We start from the raw sequence: 25,036 nt of genomic DNA on the forward strand, positions 1-25,036 counted from the left end.
AAATTCTAACAAGAGAGACCTTTTGGTTAGAAGAGGTGACAGTTCATCAGTGTGGCAATTCAATCTGAACTAACTTACAAGACTAACAAATGCCTTTCATTTGATCAGATATAATCTGAAAAAAAGGAAATTCCCCACAGTTAGGGTTGGGGTAGGGTTTTGTTTTTGTGTTTCCAGAAGAATAAAGGCATCCAACTAAGAAATCTAAAGACCGCTGGACAAATAAGACATCTGAAGAAAAAGGTGAATCAACCAGAAAAAGTGTCCCAAGAAGAAACAGTAAATTGGTCTAATAATAGAGCACATTTCCAACAGCATAAAATTCTATAAATCTTCCCAAATGTTTGTTTCTGCTGTTCTCTGCAGACATATAAGGCAAATGGTCTTTTTGTAGTCCCAGTTCAGTTAAAAATTAAAGCTGGCTTTGGAGTTGGAGCATGGCTCTCTCCATCTCTAAATCCAAATATGTTTATTAAAGGAAAATAAAAAATCTCTGTCTCATGTCAGAAGAGCCACCTGATATGGGACAGAATAAAAACCAAAATTAAGGGACTATTCTATTGCCACTAATCTCATAATTCTTTGGTTTTATTTTGACTCTTTAAAACTCTTCTTAAGGTAAATATTATCTCAAAATTTATAAGATTAATATATATTAAACTTTCTGTTGTGATATTAATGGTCATATAGAATACTAATTCTAGAAAAATACTTCGTTTAGCTTTTTGTACATAATTTTGGGCTTGAGTCTCTATCAGGTAACTAGGAATTAAGTTTGTGTACTCCAGATGTACTTAACAAATTGTGGTCCTTTAACCTCTCCAAGATCTACTGCATGTGACATTTAAAATGTTTAAGTTTTCTACAGAGAACCGTGACTGTTCCTAACAGTGACTTTTAAAGTCTCCAAAAGGATGATGGGGCCCCACAACAACAATTCCACCTGAATTGTGAAAATGCCACTAAGCTGACAAATACCACCCAAAGACCAGCTTTGGACTACAAACCACTAAGGACAATTTCAAGGCAGCTAGCTGAGATGGTCCAGCCTCATACATTACTCCAGCCAGGACTTCAGATAACCCTACACTTTGCCATCACACAGAGACTAGCAACAAACAATATAGCTAGCTCTCCCAGGTCTTGACCATTATCTCAATTTTCTCAGGGTCTCTTAGTGATACCATCACCCCCAGACATTGGGAAGCAATCTAGAGAACATGATGCCCACATTCCTAAGAGGTAGGGTGGGTGGTTTGTGGTCATTCAATGGCCTATGGATATTTGTCATCATTTTGGGGGATTGGATACAAGTTGTTATTGGTAATGGTCAGAAAGAAAGCTGAACAAAGGAGATTAGATTCAGGGATCTTGTTCTGAAAAGAAAAAGAGGGGATATAGAAATGATAGGAAAAAAGGGTAGATTGCTGAATCTACTTTTAAACTAAAAAAGCAACTACTAGTCTTATAGTTTACATTTGTTTGGATTTTTGTATGTTGATACAAATTTAATGTTATTTTTGTTACACTGTATATATGTTTCTACTCTTGATTAAGGCATTTTTGTATACTGGTACAAATTTAAGATTAGTTTTGTTAGAACATACTGAACATATGTTTCTAATCTTGTTTAAGGTATTGTACTTATGCAGCTTATTTAACATTGTAATGTAAATTTCTAGCCCTTGAAAGTTATTATTACAAACTACTTAGGATAATAAAGAAATGCATGTCAGTAGTTAGTCACCTATAACAATCAAACTTGTAGTCATGTTAGATATGTTTTCAAGGTCAAACAGAGATATTTTAGATAGGCAGTCTTCAAACACTTCAGAGATCTATAGAATATGGCATTTAAGATGTTTTAATAACATAAGGGTCTTTGGGCAATGAGACATGACTGCTCCTGGTAGCACTAATCTACTTCAAAAAATACGAAACTCCATATGGAATTTACTTTCTTCATGGCAAAGTTAACCACTGGGCAAAAAACTGCCCTTGCCTCAACTGCTATCAGTTACTGTCCAAATTGGACAAGAAGGACACAAAAGAAAGGACCACCAAACTTTACCAAGACAAGACAGGACAGTCCTTCAAAAAATTCTTTCTTTACAGAAAAGTCTGTCAGATACTCTAGGCCTGTAGGTTGAAGATGGATGTCCCAACATTATAGGGGAACCTTGGGTGACTGTTCAGGCAGCCAGCTGTTTCTGTCATTCTGCACTTCCTACTTACTCAGGTAATATTATATCCTTCTTGGGTTTTTGATGGAGTTGAAGACTAGATAGTTATAGTCATAGTTTTCCTTGTTACCAAATTAAGAAAAGAAATTCACAAAAGAGGTGTAAAGTGTATAAGGTTGGGAGACATAAAAGGTTAAGTTGTTTATCTAAGAAAATGTTCTGAGGTCTTAAAAATAGTTTTGGTTTGGTAATACAAGTTAAGATAGAAAGTAAATTAGGTACAAAACTTTGGAGTATTTTCTCTGAATTTGTCAAATGCTAATGGACTGGACATTGTAAATGTAATTCTTATCTGATAATTGTTCTTATTATATATAGTTTTTCTGTGTCAGAGTTAAAACCTTCCCTTTTTATTTAGACAAAAAGGGGGAATATTGTGTGTTATTTTGAACACAATCTGATGCTCCTGAGACCGGCAATAAAGTTTGTTTTGAATCAGAAAGTGGAGCTAGATCCACCATAGAAATTTTGGAAGTCTGAGGACAGATAGACACAGGAAATAGTAGGGCAGGGCATAGAGGGTCTCAGCATTTAATGAGAGAGGAAAGAGAGAGAGGAGAGAGAGAGAGAGAAAGAGAGAGAGAGAGAGAGAGAGAGAGAGAGAGAGAGAGAGAGAGAGAGAGAGAGAGAGAGGAGGTCACTGGCCACTTCTCCACTGCTTCTCTAACCATTCAGGTTCCTACCCTGATATCTGACTCCTAAGTTTTTATTGATAAAGAATAATAAGTAAGCACTTCACCCATAGGCTCATATGTTTGAATGTTTGGCCCCCAGTTGGTGGAACTGTTTGCTAAGGATTAGGAGGTGTGGCCTTGTTGGAGGAAGTGTGTCACTGGGGGTGAGCTTTGAAGTTTCAGAAGCCCAGGCCTAGTCTCTCCCTCTTCCTCTTTCTCTCTCTCTCTCCCACCCTTCCCCTCTCTCCCCTGCTACCTTGCTTGTGGATCAGGATGTAAGCTCTCAGCTCCCGCTCTTGTGCCTGCCTGCCTGCCGCCATGTTCCCACTGTGATGGCCATGGACTTACCCTCTGAAACTGTGAGCTCCCGGCCAATGCTTTCTTTCATAAGCTGGCTTGGTCATTGTGCCTCTTCACAGCAACAGAACAGGAACTAAGACACCAGACCCTGCTGATAGATAATCCCACCTACTAGGGAGGTTGAGGAAAGAGGATCACAAATGCCAGGTTGACCGGGTCACCTTAGAATCTGTCTCAAAGGGAAAACAAGAGTTGGAGCTGGAGCTCAGTGTGTGTAAATCTGTCCACATCAAATATAAAACTTCTTTTACCCGGATTCACTACTCATAAGCCTTGTATATGTTTAAGACTGCAAAATTATTAACTTAACTGAAAAATAAAAGGTGCATTCAAGACCAATTATTAGCAGCTGTGGTATCCCAGGGGCCAGAGCTCTTTGTTGCCATGTGTAAACATGATCGTTAACATGTCAGGATCTAGGATCACCATGGGAACAAACCTCTGGGCATGTCTGTAAAGGAGTTGTTAGATAGGTTAGTGGAGGTGAGAAGACACTGTAAATGTGAGCAGTACCATGCCATGAGCTGGAGTTCTGGACTGAAGGAAAAGAAGTCGAGCTGAGACCAGTGTTCATCTCCCTTTGCTTTCTGAGTGTGGACACAATGTGACTGGCTGCCTGGATCCTGCCACCATCATGTCCCCACCAGGACACACTGTTCCCTTGAACTCTGAGTCAAAGTAAGCCCTCCCCTCCTTCCTTAAACCATTCAGGATTCTGTCAGAGTGGTGCGACAGTAATTAAGCTGCACGCAGCAGGCCTGAGCTCCGTCCTCAGCACTGCCGAGGGGCTGAAATCTTAGTGGAAAGGACAAAAAGAGCCCCATGGTTGAACAACAGGAACATTAATGTTATGCTGTGTTGAACTAAGTGCTGCTGAACCAGGTGTGGTGGCCCAGGCCAGTAATGCCCTGGAGGAAGGCACTCAGCATCCTTGGTCATCCAGAGGGATGAGGCCAGCCTGGGATATGTGAGCCAGTGTCTAAATAAGTAAATAAACAAAATTATGGGTATTCCATAAATATCTAGGTCACTTCCAAATAAGATATAGTGCTGAACAAAACTTTAAGCTGATATACTTGTAACTTCTTATTACAAAGGAAAAGACAACATTGGAGTCTATTTATAAACATGGCCGATGTGGCACTGGGAAATCTGGCTTCTGAAAAGTAATGTATGTAGTTAAGAGTACTAAAGGCAAAGACAGACCTTGTCTCAAAAAAGTTTAAAAAAAATCATGTGTGTATGTTTGTGTTTGTGTGCTTGTGTGTGTGCACGCACACGCGTGTGTACACACACTGCAGAGGCCAGAGAGAGCTTCAGATGTCTGACCTCACTTCCCACCTTGTTCCTTTAAGGCAGGGCAGGATTCAAACTCAGGTCCTCAGGGTTTCAAACAAGTGTTCTTGCCTGCTGAGCCATATCCTCAGCCCCTGAAACAAAATTCCATACTGTCTTTCTGATCTCAAATTAAATGTGGGGTTTTCCATAGGGCCCATGGAGGATCTCAAAAGACTTGGTCTCCTAAAGAAAGACACAGTGAACTAAGGAGGCTTGTTTGATCTGTTACATCTACATGAGAAGCACTGTCAAGTGAAGGTGACATTTAACCTTCTCTATGTTATGTTTGGATACATGTCATTAATATAAACATTCTAGAAGGATTGTGGAATTCCTGAACAGTTATATGTTTAATATTTAACTAGTCAAATTTCTAGTTACTATTTTAATCTATTGTATACCACAGAAGCAAAAATCTCCTTTTAATTGAATTGTTGTTACAATAAACTCCCAGAGATCTTTAACTAAAATGCTCTAGTTTCATTCTATTGATATTATAAACATCATGACCAAAAGCAACTTAAGGAAGAAAGGATTTATTTGGCTTATAATTCAGGTCACAATTCATCATTGAAGGAAGTCAAGACAGGAACCTGGAGACAGGAACCATGGAGGAGTGATGCTCGCTAGCTTGCTCTCCGGCTTGCTCACAGGTTCATGCTCAGCTAGCTTTCCTGTACATCCCATGAGCATCTACCTAGGGATGGCACTGCCCACAGTGGACTGAGTCCTCCTGCAGCAATTAGTAATCAAGACAATACCCCACGGTCCACCAGATCTAGACAGTTCTTCAGTTGAGGTTTCTCTTCTTAGATGGCTGTGGTGGTCTGAATAATGGTGGCTCTGTAGGCTCCTGTGTTTAAATGCTTAGGGAGTGGCACTATTTGAGAGGATCAGGAGGTGTAGCCTTATTGGAGGAAGTGCGTCACTGGGGGTGGGCTTTGAGGTCTCTCTCGTCCTGATGCCTGTAGATCTGCATGGACTCTTAGCTCCTCTGGAAGCACCATGTGTGCCCATGTGCCATCATGTGTAGCAGGCTTTTTCAGACCACCAGCCCCAAATCATGACACAATGACTTATTGATTATGATTCCTCAGCCTTAGCTTAAGCTTGTTTCTAGCTAGCTTTTTTTTTTAAACATAAATTAACCAATTTCTATTAATTGGGGCTTAGTTACAGGTAAATGAGCTTTGGGGCACCTCCAACATATTAGGGTCTCCAGTGAAATCTAGGCTTCAATTTCACAGCTTTGCATAATGGCCTCCTTGTACCTCCGTGCAGGCACACATGCCTGGCCTCAGTGGCTTTCCTTAGTTAGGGAGGAGTCTTCCATATCACCTTCCCTCTACCCTTGACTCTAAATCCAGAGCCATGTGGCTGAAGCTGTAATATTTTGCTGCTGGCTGGTCCTGGATCATGACCCCCTCATTCAATTACATCTGGATCAGCTTTCTGTTGTAGACAACTTCCTTCATGGCTTAAGTTTTTCTTTAATTCCTTTTCACAAGTTGGAAGCTCAGCTGGGTTGGGCCTTGCCCTGAGGTTACCACTCCCTTTATTCTGTTTAGCCTTTCTTTCTTTCTTTCTTTCTTTCTTTCTTTCTTTCTTTCTTTCTTTCTTTCTTTCTTTCTTTCTTTCTTTCTTTCTTCTTTCTTTTCTTTCTTTCTTTTCTTTCTTTCTCTTTTTCCTTTTTTAAAGATTTATTTATTATGTATACAGGAGAGGGCACCAGATCTCATTACAGATGGTTGTGAGCCACCATGTGGGTGCTGGGAATTGAACTCAGGACCTCTGGAAGAGCAGTCAGTGCTCTTAACCTCTGAGCCATCTCTCCAGCCCCCCCCCCCTTTTTTTTTCGGGACAGGGTTTCTCTGTGTAGCTTTGTGCCTTTCCTGGAACTCACTCTGTAGCCCAGGCTGGCCTCAAACTCACAGAGATCCGCCTGGCTCTGCCTCCCGAATGCTGGGATTAAAGGCGTGCGCCACCACCGCCAGGCTGTTTAACTTTCTTTAAGCTTTTATGTCCTTGAGCGCAGGATTTAGCTCCATTTCTCTTCCTGGGACTCCTTTTCTCCTCAAACTGTTCCTTTTGTATTTTTCCTTGCTGGGCTCATTCCTTTTCACTGTAGATCTTATAAGAATGGCCACTAATCACCACACAACACAGTCTGCACCAGGCTGTCTTCACATCTCCTTTGCCAACACCACTAATCCAAAGCTCTTCAATTTATCCTCACTAAAATGTCTCAAGAACTGTCTCTAGTCCACTTACCAATGTTCTTCCCTCTGAAACCTCTTGAGCTGGGCCGTCCCATTCTACGTCCTCAGCACCACGGTCTTCCCTGCACCTACTGTGTGGACTTATTAGGCCCGGCTTAAAATGTTCAGTGCTTTCCTAACATAAATTCACATTCCACCAACAAGCAGCATGGTCAGGCCTGTCACAGCAATACCCAACTCCTGTGCCAACTTCTTTCTTAGTCACTGTTCTGTTGCTGTGAAGAGACACCACTAAGGAAGCTGGGACAGAGGCCTACCTGGGCTACATAGGGAGTTCCTGTCTCAAAAATCAAAAATATTGGATTAAGAATGTCTGGAATGCCTAAGGAAAAACTAGTTTAACAAGCCTACCAATTCAATATAAGAATTAATAAAATGGGATTTAGTTGATTTTTTAATTAACCATTGCAGATCATTGGGTTTTTATTTTTGTTTTTTCTTTTTGTTTTTTGTTTTGTTATTATTTTTTTTGTTTTGTTTTGTTTTGTTTTCCAAGACAGGGTTTCTCTATGTAGTTTTGGTGCCTGTCCTAGATCTCACTCTGTAGACCAGGCTGTCCTTGAACTCACAGAGATCTGCCTGGCTCTGCCTCCCAAGTGCTGGGATTAAAGGCATGCACAACTGCCACACAGCTCTCATTTTTTTTTTAGTTAATTTTTTTAAATTTAATTTGCATTATGTATATCAATGTTTTGCTCGCATGTGTTGTTATTTGTTTTTGCTCTTTTGGGGGGTCCCACCACCCAGCTCCCAAATAAATCACACATGGAGGCTTATTATTACTTATGAATGCTCGGCCTTAGCTTGGATTAGTTTTTAGCCATCTTTTCTTAACTTAAATTTTCCAATCTACCTTTGGTTTCTGGGCTTTCCCATTCTCTTACTTCTGTAAATCTTACTCTCACTCTGTGGCTTGCTGTGTATCTGGCTGGCCCCTGGAGTCCTTCTGCTCTTCTAGTGCCTTCCTCTTCTCTTCCCAGATTTCTCCTTCTATTTATTCTCTCTGCCTGCCAGCCCTGCCTATCCTTTCTCCTGCCTTGCTATTGGCCGTTCAGTTCTTTATTAGACCATCAGGTGTTTTACACAGGCACAGTAACACAGCTTCACAGAGTTAAACAAATGAAACATAAACAAAAGTAACACACCTTAAAATAATATTCTACAACATTTCCCCTGCTTTTGTCTAAAAAGAAAGGTTTTTAACTCTAACATATTATAACTACATATAACAAAAAGAGTTATCAAGTAAGAATTAATTTACAGCCAGGCTGTGGTGGCGCGCACATTAATCCCAGCACTCGGGAGGCAGAGGCAGGTTATCTCTGTGAGTTTGAGGCCAGCCTGGGCTACAAAGTGGGTTCCAGGAAAGGTGCAAAACTACACAGAGAAACCCTGTCTTAAAAAACCAAAAAAAAAAAAAAAAAAGAATTAATTTACATTTACTTTAGGAAATTCAGAGAAAACACTCCACCATCCATCCATCCTAGTGACTCCAACATTTTACATCTAACTTACTTTCTATCATAACTAAGGAAAACTGCAACTATAACTATCTAGTCTTCAACTCCATCAAAGACCCAGAAGGATGTAATATTATCTAAGAACAGAGACATTTGGCTGCCTGGACAGTCACCCAAGGTTCCTTTGCAACATCTTTAGCTTACAGGCCTAGAGCATCTGGCAGACTTTTCTATGACGTGGGAATTTTGGACTGCCCTGCCTTGTTTTGGCAAAGTTCAGTAGTTGCTTTCCTGTGGGTCCTGCATGTCCAGTCTGCACAGCACATTGTCAGCAGTCAAGGGCAGGAACAGTGTCTTTGCATGGTAACTAGCCTTGCCACAGTGAGAGCGAACTCCATAAGGCATTACTTCAATGCCCATCATCTGTGAAGTAAATTGGTGCTACCAGGAGCAGATGTGTCTCATTGTCAGGAAAAAACTTTAAATTAACAAAACATTTTAAATGCCATATTCTGTAGGCCTTTAAGGTATTTGAAAACCATTTGTATAAAACATATCTATTTAACCTAGAGAAGATACCTAACATATCTACAAATTTGACAGTTATAAATGACTAATTACTGACCTATGCTTCTTGACTAAATTAAAGCTATATAGTTTATAATAATAGCTTTCAAAGACTATAAATTTATCTGACACTTTAAAATGCATTGCATAGGTACAATACCTTAAACAAGAGTAGAAACACATATACAATATATTATAACAAAAATAACCTCAAATTTTTATCAATATACAAAAATCCTTTAAGCAAGAGTAGAAACATATATACAGTGTAACAAAAATAACTTTAAATTTGTATCAATGTTCTATATTCCCCTAATAACAAACATCAATAACCTACTATATAACAAAAAACACCCATACCCCCAACTTTGGGAATGTGGGTGTAGTTTTCTCCACACTGCTTCCTGCTGTCTGTGGATGAAGCATCTTTAGGGTCCCAAAGAGAAAATTTCAGATAATGACCAAGTCCTGGGAAGACTAGCAGTAACCTTTGCTGATAGATATCAACTGTCAAGTTTCAGGAGGTCTCGCCTGATCCAACCTGATCCATATTAACCCTGAAGGAATCCACAGCCTCTCATCTCCTGTGGGAACAAAACTCCAAAGCATTTTTGACTTCCATTTGACTAATATATTTTTTGACTTCTCAAAAGCTAAGGCTTTCCTAAAGTATCTAGATTGGTTCAGTTTAGCAGACCAGTTTACAAGCCCATGTCTGTCAGTGGCTGTTTTTTGCTTAACAACAATCAAAAAGTTCAAAATCAACACAGTAACATACAGGATCCAGATTTTCTGTGTATTTCCCATCTTACGTGGCTTATTCTTTTTTATATTACTTTACTTCTCTCTTTAAAGATTCTTTTATTTTATAAACTATTCATTTTTTTTCTATGACTATACCCTTTTCCTTTTCTTAATCCTACACACATTGTTAAACACACTGTAACCTGTTTAGAGGTTTTTCTGTCTGGATCTCTTTTACTGCAAATCTCTAGTCTTTTTTGACCACAGGAACAAATCTTAGACTGCTAAGGTACACCTGGGTTCTCCACATGCTGCTCTCAGATGGCTCCGCCCACTATGTGGGTCAGGAAAGCCAAGCGTAAAACTCGGCCAGTCGGAGGTTTGTCTGTCCAGGAACTGCATTCGACCTTCCCAGAGCCCTAGAATGCCAATGCTTGCACTGTGGCAGGAGTTTTTACTTACTTTTTTTGTTCCTAGGTAACGTACTAGCTGCTCAAGAACTCAGTGACCGGCAGAAACTGTTCAGCTGAAACTCTCAAAGGAGTCGTATACTCTTTTTTGTTTGTTCAGCTTCCTCAGGGCCTACATGGAAATATGAGCCCCATGTTGGGTGCCAAATTGTTGTTGTTGTTGCTCTTTTTGGGTAGCCTGCCACCCATCTCCCAAATAAATCACATATAGAGGCTTATTATTACTTATGAATGCCTGGCCTTAGCTTGGCTTGTTTCTTGCCAGCTTTTCTTAGCTTAAATTATTCCATCTGCCTTTGCCTCTGGGCTTTTTCCTGTTCCCTTACTTCTGTAAATCTTACTCTTACTCCATGGCTTGCTGTGTATCTGGGTGGAAGGCTCCTGGAGTCCTCCTCCTTTTCTGGTGCCTTCTTCTCCTCCCAGATTTCTCCTTCTATACATTCTCTCTGCCTGTCAGTCCCACCTATTCCTTCTCCTGCGTTGCTATTGGCCATTCAGTTCTTTATTAGACCAATCAGGTGTTTTAGACAGGCACAGTAACACAGCTTCACAGAGTTAAACAAATGCAACATAAACAAAAGTAACACACCTTAAAATATTCTACTACACACATGTATGTCTGTGCACCATGTGCATGCCTGGTTCCTGCAGGGGTCAGAAGAGAGCATTAAATTCCCTGGAACTGGAGTTAGAGATGGCTGTGGGCAGCCATATGGGTCTTGGGAATTGAACTCGGGTCTTCTGCATGAACAACAAGTGCTCTTAATTGCTGAGCCAACTCTCCAGCCCCTTGGTTAATAATGATAACGATGATGATGATGATGATGATAATAATAATAATAATAATAGACCTGGAGTTATGGCTTAATGGTAGAATAACTACTTAGACCCTGGCTCTATCACAAGAACTGCAAAAGAAAACCAAAACACCGCTTCTCAACATTTTGTTTAAAACATCGCTAATTGTATTCTCTTGTTTTCCAGGTTTAAGAATCATGCACACACACCACACACACACACACACACACACACACACACACACACCACATACACACACACCACATACACACACACCACACACACACATATACAAACTCACCACACACACACACACACACACTCACCACACACACACATACACACACACACCACATACACACACATACAAACTCACCACACACACACACACTCACCACATACACACACACACATAAACACACACCACATACACACACATACAAACACACCACACACACACACACACACACATACACCACACACACATACACACACACACCACATACACACACATACAAACACACCACACACATACACCACACACACACACATACAAACACACCACACATACACACCACACACACACCACACCACACACACACACACACACACACACACACACACACAGCATCTCACTCTGCAGCCCAGGCTGGCCCCAACAAGAGGCAATCCTCCTGCCTCAGCCCCAAGTGCTCTGGTTGCTGGCATGAGCCCCACACCAGATCTGATGTGGCAACATGGGGCTTCAGCCAGAGACACAGTTCTGCTGATGACCCATGGCCGCCTGGGAGATTCTCCTCAGAGATCTCAGGAGCTGGGGCTCTGGAGCCAGCGTGAAACAGAGGTGTTGTTTAATGTAGATTTAACCACTGTGGGATTTAGAAAGAAAGCCACTCAGAGAAAGGATAAGGCATGCCCAAGGATAAATGTGTCAAAGTCCATATGGCTTTGGTGGGCTCTTAAATGACCTTCTGTGCTGGGTAGTTTTATGTCCACTTGACACACACAAGAGTCATCTGAAAGGAGGGGACCTCAATTGAGAAAATGCCTCCATAAGATGCAAATGTAGGGCATTTTCTTAAGTAGTGATTGATGGAGGAGGGCCCAGAACATTGTGGGTGGGACCATCCCTGGGCTGGTGGTCCTGGGTTCTATAAGAAAGCAGGCTGAGCAAGCCATGGGAAGCAACTCAGTAAGCATCACCATCCATGGTTTCTGCATCAGCTCCTGCATCCAGGATCCTGCTCTGTTTGAGTTCCTGTCCTGACTTCCTTCAGTGACAAGCAGCAATGTGGAAGTGTAATCTGAATAAACCCTTTCCTCCCAAACTTGCTTTTTGGTCATGGTGTTTTGTTGCAGCAAGAGAAACCCTAACTAAGACATTATGTGTATTTTTTCTTTTTTGAAGGGGAGATGGGCAGAAATGAGACAATATTTTACTATATACCCTAAGCTGGTCTTTAACATGAGGTCTTCCTACCTTCATCTTCCCATTCTGGTGTTGCAGGTAAAGAGTTCTCCAATGGTAACAGCTACACACAAGGGCACATGATCATCAAAACCCTGAGACTTCTCAGTTGCCAATGGGACCCAAGGGTTTTGATACAGATCGGCTACACTCTGGCCTTATGTCCTACCAAATCCCACATGGCTTGGGCCTGGAAACCTGACTGGGGTGTCAAAAGACTAAAGAAATGATAGACACGTGAACAGAGAAGCTGGGTCAGGTAGGTTTTGCACACTCTGATGGAGTGGCATGAATGACTGCAATAACCTGGAACCTTCCATGTATTAGGTATGGCACAGCGGGAGGTGTCTGTAAGGAGCAGTCTCAGGCTATAAACACCTGGGAGAGGAAGCTCACACTGGGCAATTGTAGGTAAATGCTTGTAATTGGATTCCAAGAAGGCTTTACCATTCTGAGCCTGACCCATGGGGAAAGGCTTTACCTTTCACACAGGTCTGAGGCATTGGGTCCTTGACATGGCCATGCTCATTCACTCAGGGCTTTCTCCACTCCCTTAATGTCCTTCTAATCCACCCTCAACAAAGGACACATCTGGGGTTCTCACCAAGAGAACCCCAAATTCTTGAAGGCTCTCCAGGATATAGTACATAATCCTTCACTTAATTGGCTCAGCCTAGCAGTGTGGTACAGCCCATCCTACAGAACAGACAGAGATGTGGTTCCCATAACAACTCAACAAGGTAAGTGAGCTGGGAGAATGGTGCTGAGCTACGAGTGGGATGATCTTCCTGTATGCTGTGAATATGTGTTGCTATCATTGGTTAATAAAGAAGCTGCTTTAGCCTATGGCAAGACAGGTTATAGCCAGGCAGGAAATCCTAGCAATGATACAGGAAGAAGAAAGGCAGAGTCAGGGAGATGCCAACCCATCACCCAAGGAGCAGCATGTCAGAAGACCGGTAACGCCAAGGCCACGTGGCAATAAATAGATTGATAGAAATGGGTTAACTTAAGGTGAAAGAGCAAGCTAGCAAGAACCCTAAGCCATATACCAAATGGTTTGTAATTAATATTAAGCCTCTGACTGGTTATTCGGGTACCGGCAGGCAGGAAAGATTTATCTGGCTACAGATCCTACCTTAGACTAAGACCAGGGTCTGAGGAATACCTGCTGTCTTCTCCAGTGGAGGTCAGACAGACTCAGGAGTGAACCGTGTTGTTGGTTGTTTCTGCTCTCTTGGGGGGCACACCGCCTAGTTCCCAATAAATCACACACCGAGGCTTAGTCTTAATTATAAATGCCCGGCCTTAGCTTGACTTGTTGCTAGCCAGCTTTTCTTAACTTAAATTATCCCATCTACCTTTTGCCTCTGGGCTTTTCCCATTCTCTTACTTCTGTAAATCTTACTCTTACTCTGTGGCTTGTTGTGTGGCTGTGTGGCTGGCCCCTGAAGTCCTCGTCCTTCTCTTCTTTCTTCTCCCAGATTTTTCCTTCTATTTATTCTCTCTGTCAACTTCACCTATCATTTCTCCTGGCTCACTATTGGCCGTTCAGCTCTTTATTAGACCATCAGGTGTTTTACACAGGCACAGCAACACAGCTTCACAGAGTTAAAACAAATGCAACATAAACAAAAGTAACATACCTTAAAATAATATTCTACAACAGAACTGTTCCGCAGAGGTATCACCCAGCCTGGCGCTTCAGCAGACTGATGTCCTGACAATAGGATGGACGCTTCAGGTCCTGTTCTTTGAGCTGGCTAGACCTCAACAAAAGTGTGAGTGAAGGAACCAGGCTCCTGAGTGTGGTGTGCACTTTCCACCAAGGAAGATACCCACAGAAAGCTCCTAGAGACTGTCTGCATTTTATAAATGAGGAACTTATATACAAGATTGCCACTTATTTTGGTTTTAGAAATGTATGTGTTCAGACTCATCCTAGAAAAAGGGAAGTTTGTGAAGGTTACTCATCCTGCCCAAATAAGGAACAAATATTTACATTATGTCCTGACACCAAAAGCTACCTATAACCAGCTCCTTGCTGCCCAGGTATCCAACCCACAGAACCTTTTGTACTCTGTTAAGGATTTTGACAAAATCCACAGCTGTTGCACAGATGGATGACCTGTTTGATCTGTAACGCCCATAGTCTTCTACCGGCCTCCAGGGCTGCTCTCCCCATCCGCGGGCCGTAGTTCACGTAGTTCACCGTGTGCTGTGACTGACACATGTCCTCTGGGAGCAGCTATGGGGCCACGACTGCCCTGCCCGCCCCCATCCGGTGTTCCAGAGGTTCTGATACAGAGCCTGCACCACAAACATTGCTGCTTCCACTTCGGGCTAACTTTCTAGACAAGTAGCACATTAAGCTCTAAATAAATAAATAAATAATTTCTGGTTGGCTTCCTGTTGCTGTGATAAGCACCATGACTTAAAACAATTTAAAGAAGAAAGGTTGTATTTGGCTTATATATTCTAATAACAGTCGGAGGGAAACTAAGGCAGGAACCACCACAGAGGCCTTGCGGGGTGGTGCGCTCAGCTCCGCTCCGCTCCGGCTCCCGCCCCCGCCCCCGCCCCCGCCCCCGCCCCCGCCCCCGCTCCCGCCCCCGCCCCCGCCCCCGCTCCCGCCCCCGCTCCCGCTCCTCCCCTGTCTCAAAACCGTCAAAACAACAAATCAAACAAACAACCAACAACAACAACAAAACCACAGAGATCCGCCTGCCTCTGCCTCCGGAGTGCTGGGATTAAAGGCGTGCGCCACCACCACCCAGCCAGCCTGGTCTACAGAGCGAGTTCCAGGAAAGGCGCAAAGCTACACAGAGAAAAACCAAAAAAAAAAAAAAAAAAAAACTTTGTAGCCACCCGTGGGTTGAAATTGCAAGATTCTGCACGTGGACAAACCAAATGTTGGGTGTCTTCCTCAGTTTGGTCTCCACATATTTTTTGAGAAGTCTCACTGAGCCCAGCTCACTAGCTGGCTAGACTTGCGAGCCCACAAGCCCCAGGAGTCCCTCGTCTCGGCCTCCTGGTGTTCAGTTACAGACACATACACCCTCGGAGCTGTTGATAAGAAATGAAGTGTGAAAACTGAGATCCTCATGGAGACACGGTGAGTGCTTTACCCACTGAACCATCTCAGCCCAAGATACATACTTTTGAAGATGTGTTTTAGTTTTAATTCCGTGTCTGTGTCAGAAGGGAGCATCAGATCTGCTGAAGCTGGAGTTACAGGGAGCTCTCAGCCCCGGAGAAAGCAGTAAGGACTCGTGACCACTGACCCTCTTCCAGCAACCCCTTCGGAGTTTCTTTTAATGTGCATCTACAGACCCCAATGGAAGCATCTGAGTGAAAATTAGTAGCCTATTAAAAGCAGTTGTCAGCTAGTCATAAATAAATAAATAAATAAATAAGTAGATAGATAGATAGATAAATAAATAAATGAATGAATACATGAATAAATACATAAATATAAATAGAGATGGCTCAGTGGTAAAGAGTACTTGCTGGTCTTGCAGAGTTCCTGGGTTCAGTTCTCAGAACCTGCCCTGGCTCACAACTCTGTTTCTAGGACATCTGAAGCCACTTTCTGGCCTTTGTAGGCATCAAGCACATATGTAGTAAAGTCTTTTTTAAAATGTTATTGGGGCTGGAGAGATCTCTTAGAAGTTAAGAGGACCTGGGTTCAATTCCCAGCACCCACATGGTAGCTCAAGACCATATTTAACTCTAGTACCAGGGTCTTCTTGGACACCAGATACACACATGGTACACAGACATACATGGAAGCAAAACATCCAAATACCTTTTTAAAAACTCATTGTCAAGTTTTATAAAACAAATGAAATAGAAAGTTTCCTCCCTTCCCGTCTTCCCAGGGTGGGGTGGGGACTTCCTGTCTCTCCTGAGCCCTCCTACCACTGAGACCTGGTTCTTTGGTTTGGTTTTGCTGAGACAGGGTCTCACTATGGAGCCCAGGTATCCTGGAACACATAGAGATCCCCCTGCCTCTGCTGGGATTAAAGGTGAGCTTCACCACACCCAGCAGACTGGTTTTTGCTTGTTTTCGATTGTACACAACGCAGTTCTTCACATGGCTGGAGCATATCAACTTTTAGCCGGGTAAGATCTGGCGCGAACAGACCCTCCGAAAGCAGCGCTCTCCCCCAGTGTTCGCTGGGCATTTTAAGCCATCATTCTCAGTGTCTTAATATGCTGGGCTGATGTGCCTCAAAGTTGGCAAGAGACCTTTCATGACAAACTCTAAAGCTGTTTAGAAATGATTATGATGGTGCTGGAGAGATGGCTCAGTGGTTAAGAGCACTGACTGCTCTTCCAAAGGACCCAGGTTCAATTCCCAGCACCTGCATGGTGGCTCACAGCTGTCTGTAACTCCAGTTCTAGGGGTACCCTGATACCCTGACATGCACACAGGCAAAGGCAAAACATCAATGTACTTAAAAACAAACTATTTTTTTAAAAAACCCAAGTGGCATCCCATAAAAAAGAAAAAAAGAAATGATTACAGACTCCCACCATCAGTTTTTTTTCCTCGATTTTTCTTTCTAAAATAATCACAAGTCTAGACACTCCAGACAGAATTTACAGTTCCAGTTTGCAACATTTCAATGATAACTCAATCCCTTGCATCTGGTAAGTGTTTTCAATTAAACTTTCTTGGCATACCACAATAAATTCTGTTTTAAAAAAAATATGAGGTTGGATGTGTAGCTCAGAGGTAGAACATTTGTCTAGCATGTGTATGTGAGGCCTTGGACTGAATCCCCAACTCAGGCGCCCACTCCCCAACATACATCAGTGGAGGCAGGGGGATCAGGATTCAAGGACAAAAGGATAGACTGGGCTATATTAGAACTTTTCAAAAGCCCAAACAACAGCAGGGTGATGATGGCTCACCCCTTCAATCCCAGCACTCGGGAGGCAGAGACAGGTAGATCTCTGAGTTCGAGGCCAGTCTGGTCTACAGAGTGAGTTCCAGGACAGTTAGGGTTACACAGAGAAACCCTATCTCAAAAAACAACGAGAGAGAGAGAGAGAGAGAGAGAGAGAGAGAGAGAGAGAGAGAGAGAAATTAAGAACCAAATTCTTACAAACACCCCACAGCCTCTATAATTCAACTGCCCCAAGAGGAAATGAAAAAAAAAATCATCTACACAGAATTCAAGGGAGAAGAACAGAACTGGGAATGTTAGCGAATCAGAGAACTTGATGCCGGTGTGGACTTTGTTCCTGGTTGTCAGATGAATGGAAATTAAACCCTCTGGTCTTTCTGCCCTGGAGTTCTTCAAGTGTTTTGTCCTGTTCTGTTGTTTGTTTGTTTTCTTTCTGGGATGGGTATTGTCCTGTAGCCCAGGCTAACTTTGACCTCACTTGTAGCCAAGGCTATCTTCCATTCCACAAGGTAACTCTTCTGCAGCAGGTTTCTGAGAGCTGACATTCTAGGTGTGAGCCACCAGGCTGCGCCTGCCTGGAGTGTAGTGGGTAGCCATTCCAGCTTGGACCTGGAAGTTCCAACCCCCATTGAGACTCTGGCAACTGTCACGCCTACGAGGCGGGGCCAGGGGAGGCGCCTGGAGACCCGAGACCTGGATGGCCGAGCGCTCCCTCTGTTCCGGAACCCTAGACAGTGGAGGTTGACTGAGCAGAGCTCTAGAGAACACTGCTGGACTTCAATGCACCTTCCCCAGACCCCGCAACCTACCTTTCCCTTTTTTGTAAATTACCCACTAAATAAATCTTCCTTTTAACTACGTGGAGTGGCCATAATAATTTCACCAATACTGGAGTTTTCCATTTTTAAAAATGACACTGTTGGATTAAAACCTCCATGCACCCTGCAGATAACTCACGTGGCTCCCTGCTCGCCCTCCTCTTTCTGGTGACTGCTTTCGTTCTGTTTTGTTCTGTTTTGTTTTGTTTTGAAATAGTGTCTCACGTAACCCAGGCCGAGGACAATCTTGAATTTCTCATCCTTCGTCTCTGTCTCTCAAAGACCGTGGCTGCAGGAGTACATCACCATGCCTAGCTTCTGGCTTCTGATTTTCAAACAATTCTTCCCATTGTCTCATGCCCGTAGGAGTCTCTCTAGTCTCTCTAGACTCCGTCTCACTCCCTTTTTTTGTTTAATCCTCTGGTGCACTTTTCAGTGTAATCTCTGAGGTAAGTGCTGGTCACCCAGATCACCCCTCAGCTTCGGCGAAGGTTGGGGGTGGCAGCCGAGAGGGGTGGAGGGTCACAGCTCTCTTGTACCTTCTCTCTGGGAATTGCATCCCCGCAGACAGAGCCACCGCCCACAAGGACATGTCCCTGGACAACAGCCTCCGGGCTTGCACCTGAGGAGAAGAGCCCATGGGCAACGCCCACTCACTCCACAATTGCTCTGGCTTTGTTGTGATCACATCAATACCTTCTGTAGAGTTCTACAGGTGTTAAGGTGGAGGTCATGCATTAATCATCAGCTGCACAGAAATCTTCACGTCTATCTGTTTCCTGGACAACCCAGCCTAAGACAGTTTGGTGAAAAAGGTGGGTCAAGGAAACAGACCCCAGAGCTGAGGATGTGACTGGACAGTGAAGTGCTCACCCAGCATGCACGAGCCCCCCCGGGTTCAGTTTCCAGCACCACAGAAAGTCAGGTGTGGTGGCATATACTGTAACTGTAATCCTAGCATTCATGCAGTGTAGTCAGGAGCATTGGAAGTTCAAGGTTATCCTCAGCCACATAGCAAGCAAGTTTGAGGCCACCCTGGGCTATACACTACTCAGTCTCAAAACAACAACAATAACAAATATGACCTTTAACACTAATACTAGATTTTGGAACTGGATCACATATTTTCCGTCTGGCAATGAAGAGTCCATCACTGGAGAACTACCAGCTCCCAGCTTGCAAGGCAACTGTTAACAAATTTCACTAGCAAACTTGGATAGAAGATAAGGGAATGTGCCACCCAGGGAAATATCTAAGGGTTTTGGCAGGTTGGGAAAGTACTAATGATAGGAAAATGGAATCGGGTATTCTGAGTACCATAGCTTCACTGTAGAAAGGCTCAGGGTGATTCATCAGCTCAAGGTCAAGCATGAAAACCTGAGTGGTCCATCTAGTCCAACAATGGCTGTCTATCAATAGAAGGTCCAAGAATCCAGAAGGTGTTTAGTCCATGAAGCGGGATGACTCAGCTGGTCTTCTTTATTTGCCAGAATCCAGAAGAAGGAGGCCAATGAAGGCATGGACAGAGTTAGCAAGGGCAAGCAGGCAGAGAACAAAAGCTTCCTTCTTCTGCGTCCTTGTGGCTGCCACAGAAAGGTGTGGCCAAGATTAAAGATGACTTTTCCCACCTCAGAACATCTGGATTAAAAGTGGGTCTTCCCACTTTTGATTAATTCCCACAACTGATTTCATGAAGAAAAATCCCAGCCAATTGGGTTTAAGTTGATTCCAGATGTAGTCACGTTGACAACCAATGAGAGCCGTCACAGGAGAGGCAAAGGTTTATTTGGCTTACAGGTTACAGTCCATCATCAAGAGAAGCCAAGACCAGGAGCTTGAATCAGAAACCAACAGGGAAACACTGCTCACTGGCTTACTCCAGCCTCATATTCAGCTACCCTTCTGATGCAACCCAGGTCCACCTGCCTAAGTAGGACACCGCCCACAGTGAGCAAGGCTGCCTGCCCTACATCAGTTATCAAGAAATGCCTCACAGGCATGCCCACAGACCAATCATCATCTTGGTCTATCAAGAAGCAATTGTTCAGCTGAGGCTCCCTCTTCACAAGTGACTCTAGGTTGGTGTCACGTTGACAGCTACGTCACTGGGGTGGACTCGGAGATTTCAAATGCTTGAGCCAGGCCCGGTGTCTCCTCCTGCTGCCTGTGGATCAGGTGTAGAACTCTCAGCTTCTCTCCAGCACCATGTCTGCCTGGGTGAGGCCGTGCTTCCCACTATGCTGATAATGAACTCAACCTGCGAACGATAAACCAACGATTTCCTTTATAAGAGTTGCCATGGTGATGGCGTCTGTTCACAGCAATAACCCTAACCGAGACAACGGAATCGGAAGAATGTAGGAGCCGGAGGAAGCAGAGGAGGGTTGTAGAATGCTGGCACACCATGGAACTTGTAGCTGCTGTAATCTTTTCTTTTCATAAATATTTTTGTTACTAAAATTATGTTTTCTTTTCAATTATTTTTAAAAAATTAAATAAATATTTTTAAACATTTAAAATAATTTTAAAAATTATTCATACATCATATTTTTATCATATTTTCCCCTCCCCAACTCCTCCCAGATCCTCCTCACCGTGGTACTCTTGAAATCACAGCACTTGTCATTACTCACACAATACGTGCACAGAATTATAGCTGTCGACACCTGCTGTGGAGGCCTCGTGGGCACCCCCCCCCCAAAGGAGCTGCAGGCAGTTCATGGTGGCTGGGCAGGGGGACAGTCTCAGCAGTGATGTAGTCACTGTGTTAAGTCTCACACACACATATACACACACATACATACACACACATACACACACATACACATACACATACACACATATACACACACACATACACACACATATACACACACATACACACACATACACACACATACACACACATATACATACACACATACATACATACACACACATACATACACACACATATACATACACACATATACACACACATACACACATATACATACACACATACACACATATACAGACACACACACATACATACATACACACACATACACACACACATACACACATACACACACATACACATACACACACATACACACACATATACATACACACACACACACACCATGAAAGTAGAAAGGGATACAGCTGCACTGTGCAGTCCTGGCTGGCCTAGAACTTGATATGTAGACCAGACTGACTCAGAGTCACAAAGATCTCTCCCTGTGCTGGGATTAAAGGTGCATGTCACCATGCCTGCTGAGTTATGGTCTTTTATCCCATGTAGTACCTTCACTAAAGTGCTAAGTGCAGACGCCCTCCCCTGTAAAGTCCACAGTGCAAGGGATTTCTGTGTTCTGTGGTGTTTGTTGGTGTGTGTATGTGTATGTGTGTGTGTATGTGTGTATATGTGTATGTATATGTGTGTGTGACCCTATCACAGTGACACCCACCCCCATGACTGGCACCTGAAACTCACCTCAGTGCATGTCTCTATAAAACCTTAAAAGAATCTGTATTACTTAAAAATGTATTTATTTTTACTTTATATGTATAAATATTTTGTCTGCGTGGATGTGTCTGATGTGTGTGCCTGGTGCCTGAAGAGGTTAGAAGAGGGGCAGGTCCCCTGTAACTGGGGTCACAGCTGCCATGTGGGTGCTTGGAACTGAACCCGGGTCCTCTGGAGGAGCAGCAAATGCTCTTAACCACTGAGCCATCTCTCCAGCATCCGGTATTATGGTCCTGTCCCTCCACCTTGCCACTGGAGAAAAGAAACCTAACATGAGACTCCCTGGCCTGGGCAGAGACTCTACACACAGCTGAAGAGAGCTGGAGACAATTCTCAGCCAGCAAGAGCATGGACTGCTCTTCCAGAGGACCCAGGTTCAGTCTCCACAGACACACTCCAAGGACCCAGAACATAAGCCACACATCCCCACACACCCACCATTGTCTGGTGCCAGCCAGAGAGGGAACTGGTCTCCCTGGAAGACACCTAGGGAAGTTCTAACAACCTGCAGGAGAGATGGGAGATGGGCAAAGATGGGTAAACTATGGGACGCCTTAATCAAGGCTGCTTAGTTACATTGCCGTCCTCTGCTTAAACTTAAACTTCACACCAGGGCCCCATGAGGAACTCGGGGTGGGGGTTGACACTGAAGCTCTTTATTTGGTTCTCTTCTGACTGTGGATTACTGAATTACTGAATAATTAACAAATGAATTGGTTGGTTCTTGCCATTGAGTCTGATGTCCTGAGTTAATCCCCAGGACACACAGTGGAAGGAGAGAACCAACCCCCACCCCACACTCTTTGGCACACACACCACACACTAAAATAAATGGATTTTTTTTTAGATTTTTTTTTTAATTTTATGTATTTGAATATTTTGCATGCAAGTATGTCTGTACAACGCATGTCTGGTGCCCATGGAAGCTGGATGTGGGTGCTGGAACTGGAACAATAGACAGCTTCAAGTACCATGTGGGTGCTGGGAATTGAACCTGGGTCCTGTGCAAGAGCAGGCAGGGCTCTTAACCCCTAAGCCATCCTCTAGCCCCAATAAATGTAATTTTTGTTTCTTGGTTTGTTTGTTTGTTTGTTTGTTTGTTTGTTTGTTTGTTTGTTGAAACAGGGTTTCTCTGTGTAGCCTGGCTGTCCTGGATCTCGCTCTGTAGACCAGGCTGGCCTCAAACTCACAGAGATCCATCTCCCTCTGCCTCCTGTGTGCTGGGATTAAAGGCGTGCGCCACCACCATCCAGCAATAAATGTAATTTTCTAAAGAGAAAAAAGGAAAGAAAATCAAGATCCAACTTGTCTGTTCTCTCTGAGAAGCTCAGTTAACTAGGAATAATATTCAAACACAGCGAGCCAAAAGTTGGGAATCAAACTACTCAACAAATGGGAGCCCCCAACAGGCTGGTGAAGCAGCTCTCAGACCTGACAAAGCAGCCGCAAAGCTGAAGTAGCCTGAAGAGACAGTGCCACTGAGAGGTCACCAAGGGAGCGATTCCTCAAGAGGTATGGCCAACGTAAATATTATGCACCAAATCATGTCCCCCCAATTTCATAAAACAAACACTAAAAGACATAACACCACATAGATCCTGACACATTGGAGAACTCCAATGCCTTACTCTCACATCTAGATAAGTTTTCTAAACTAAAAATTAATAAAGAAACCTCAAAGCTAAATTATAGCGTAGATGAACTAGATTTAACATATCTACAGATAAGGAGTACACATTCTCAGTGGCACATGGAACTGTCTCTAAAATTGACCACACTAAGGCCACAAAGCAAGCATTAATAAATATAAAATAATTTGAATAATTTCCTGCGTCTTATCAGACCACAGTGGAATAAAGCTAGAAAACAATAGCAAGAATAACTTCAGAAAATGCACAAATACTTGGAGATTAAATAATAAATTTTGAAATGAACAGTAGGCCAGTCACTGAAGAAACTGGGGAGAAACTTGAAATTCCTACAATCAAATGACAATGGGAATACAACCCACCTATGACAGCTGTTCTTGGCTGTCAAATGACTACATCTGGAATTAACTAAAACCCAAGTGGCTGGGCACACCAGTGAGGGAGTTTTCTTGATCTCCAGATCTTTTGAAGTGGGAAGAGCCACCTTTAGTCTTGGCCATGCCTTCTGGTGGCAGCCTGGAAGAAGGAAGCTTTTGCTCTTTGCCTGCTTGCTCTCACTCTCACTGGCAGGTCCATTCCTTCACTGGCATGAGAGCCTGCTTCTTCGGGATTCTGACTTATACTGCAGACCAGCTGAGACAGCCAGGGTTGTGGACTGAGCAACTAGTGGAGTCTTAGACCTTCCATTCATAGGCAGCTATTGTTGGATTAGCTGGACCACAGTCTGTAAGCCATGCTAATAAATCCCCTTTATATTATATATGACCTTGATCTATCAGTTCTGTTCTTCTAGATGACCCTGACTTATAATACACTATCCCAGAACCTCTGGGATACAGCCAAGACAGTTCTAAAGGAAATGTTTATACCTGTGATACTCACATTTAAAAAACCAGAGATCTTAAATAAACAGCCTAATGATGCACCTCCATGCTCTAGGGAAGCAAGAAGTCGAAACCCAAATGCAGCAGAGAGAAACAAATGAACATCGGAGGAGAAACTAATGGAATAGAAACTAAAACACAATGCATAGAAATAATAAAAGAATTGTTTCTTTGAAAAGATTAACAGGATTAACCAACCATTAGCCATGCCAACCACAAAAAGGGGGAGAGAAGACTCAAATTAATAAAATTAGACATGAAAAGGGAGTTGTTACAACATTGTCCAGTAAAATTTGGATCACCAGGGAAAACCTTTAAAATTTATATTCAAATGGTTTGTAAAATCTAGAAGTGATGGATACATTTCTAAATGCATATGACTTACAAAAATTAAAGCCAAAAGATATAAACTATTTATTTTTAAGCAAATTAAACATAGAATTATTAGGGAAAGAGGAAAAAGCCAAAGAATGGGAAGAGGAACAAGGAAGAAATACCCAACATTAATAATTTAAACAAATTCTTAACATGTAATGAGATTGAAGCAGTAATCAAGTCTCCCCACAACGAAAAGCCCATGGCCAAATGGACTTACTACTGAATTCTACCGAACTTTTAAGAAAGATTTAATCCCAACACCTCCAAGCTGTTGGAACATTACCAAACTCACTCTATGAAGCCAGTATAACCCTGATACTCAGAGCAGATAAAGACACAACAACAAAGAAAGCTATATGCCAATCTCCCTGATGAACATAGATACAAACATTCTCAACAAAATACTTGTAAACTTAATTAATGAGCAGAGCAAGAACATACTACACCACAGCAAAGTTGGTTTCATCCCAAGGACCCAG

This window comes from Peromyscus maniculatus, chromosome 10, assembly GCF_049852395.1.
Source record: "Peromyscus maniculatus bairdii isolate BWxNUB_F1_BW_parent chromosome 10, HU_Pman_BW_mat_3.1, whole genome shotgun sequence".
NCBI lineage: Eukaryota > Metazoa > Chordata > Mammalia > Rodentia > Cricetidae > Peromyscus > Peromyscus maniculatus.